We start from the raw sequence: 2,388 nt of genomic DNA, 5'->3' as shown, positions 1-2,388 counted from the left end.
TGAAACAACCCTTTAAAGGCCTTGTAGTAATAACAATGATAGATTTATTATTTGGCCTATCCATCTGCCAATAATATTCACTACACATGCAAACACATAAGCAAAGTCTGAGCGCCGCTCTAGAAAGATATTTATAACTTTCACTATTGTTCCTTTTTTGTTGTTGTTTCCTTTGTGACTATGCCATGTACTTAGTATCAAAATGCCTAGATTATATAAAGAAAATAGATTATTTGTAGACACATGGAAAACAATAAGATATGTGAGTAATTTATCACCTATTCCAATTCACAAATCAATAAATCAAACTATATGGCTGAACTCCAGGATTCAAATTGGCGGATTTAAGGTCATCTGGAAGCATTGGATGATTGCAGGAATACGTGTATTAGAAGATGTTATTTCTAATGGTAAACTGCTTGAGTTTTCACATTTGCAACATAAATATGGCCTTAATAAATCACAAAATTTTAGATGGCTGCAACTGAAGCAGGCCATTCAGGTGGGGTTCCCTGAATGGAAAAATCTTAATAATCAATATAGTTTGGAATTCTTATGCTTTCAGGTGGATTTCCTGGGACATCAGGCCCCTCAGTGGTACAAATTAATATCTGGATTTATGAATAAAAAACCAAAGACTGGTCTTCGGGACATTTGGAGTATTGAGATTAAGCATCAAATTACTGCAGCTCAATGGCCACGAATTTGGTCTTGGAGGTTGAGATGCATGATGTCTACATCTATGAGACAAACATGGTTTTTCCTGTTGCATAGAGCATTCTGGACCCCTGTTCATTTACAAAAATTAGATTGCTCTAAGTCTGATAGATGTTGGCATTGTCATCTTGAAGCAGGGACTTTAGATCATTTATTGTTCTATTGTCCATTTATTATGGCTTTCTGGAAATCAATTTGGGGCCAAATTAATAGTTTGTTAGAAAATCATGTGGCATTATTGTATGATATAGTATTATTTGGCATGTCTTTGAGGATTAAGAGCCAAATATTTTCCAAAAATAATAAACTTTTACTTATTCTAACAGGAGTCGCCATACAACAAATAACATGTAATTGGAAAAATTGGAATAGATTAAACTACAGTTTTTGGTGGAATTCAGTGTGTCATATTTATAAAATGGAAAGAACATTAGCTATTCAGAAAGGGAATTTTAATAAATTTCAAGATGTGTGGGGGCCATTAAAAAATTATTGCAATGAATAGGTATCATTTTCTCTGATTAGTACATATGAAATAATGGGGAGGGGGGGATAATTATTTTAATTTTCATTATTTGCTTTGAATGGAAGGAAAGTCTTTATTATATGGTATATGTGTTATGAGATATTGAAGGGTTGGAAGGGAAAGGGATAAATTATATTTAATATGAAGAATTGTAGAATTTCAAGTGATGTATTTAAGTTAAAATGTTACTTTTTGATGCACTTGATGTAAGTTATAAAAATGAATAAAGAATTTTTTTTAAAAAATGTAGGCACCTGCAAGTGCCTACAAATGACGGCATTCAACTCCCATCCATAGAGGCACCTACTAGTGCCTACATCTAAAGTAGGCATGGTTTGCGTAGGAAGTGGATGAAGGTGCCAGAAATATAAGCCTGTAAAACACTGGCCTACACTTCCAGCACCTTCTTTCCAAGTGGCCATGATTCGCTAAATGCTACCATCGGGTGGTACTGCTTCTCGGCCTTTTGGCTAAGATCAAGTGTAGTATGTGTTGTGATGGGCGCCACTTTTCCAAACAGCTGCCACTAACAGCGCCATTTAAAGAATCTGTCCCATAATGTGTATTTTCTTACAATTTCTAATGAGGTGATGAAAACATTTAAGAAAATTTATTGGCATATCATATGTATTTACGTTACCAAAATATGTACTTATTGCAGCAGGATCGCACATAATTAGTGCCTAATTCTTTCAGCACATATTTACTCCCCATGGCACATTTACATTTGCCCCGACGCAGTGTATGAAACATAGCTATGTCAGCAATTGGCTATCCTGCACAGTTGTCGTTTTTTTTAATTATTATTTTTGTTATATTGAGAGAACATAAGAACATAAGAAGTTGCCTCCGCTGAGAGAAGAGACATTTATATCAAGAACAAACAAGGGCATAATTTAGAGGACATGCCATTTGAAACAAATTTTCTGTTAGGATATATGAGGAGGTGTTAGCTGGTCATGATTGTCGCATGAAGTGTTTGTTAACAACGGTCACATCTGAATAGTTTTAAAAAGCACATGAAGTGTTAAATGTAGGATTTTTGTGGTGTTTAGGTACTAATTTTATCCCTAATATTTAGCATCACTACATATATCAGCAGTGTTAAATATATGAGCATGTATTGGTTCCTGGCTGGTTAGATT

General features: G+C 34.5%; 1 pseudogene; it reads left to right on the top strand.

The window, feature by feature from the left end:
- Positions 1 to 1,693: 1,693 nt before the first annotated feature.
- Positions 1,694 to 1,900, top strand: LOC117352777 (annotated as a pseudogene).
- Positions 1,901 to 2,388: the final 488 nt, after the last annotated feature.

Source organism: Geotrypetes seraphini, chromosome 1 (genome assembly GCF_902459505.1).
Source record: "Geotrypetes seraphini chromosome 1, aGeoSer1.1, whole genome shotgun sequence".
Lineage (NCBI taxonomy): Eukaryota > Metazoa > Chordata > Amphibia > Gymnophiona > Dermophiidae > Geotrypetes > Geotrypetes seraphini.
Note: the sequence above shows the minus strand (reverse complement) of the source record. Positions and strands in the feature narration are given on the sequence as shown.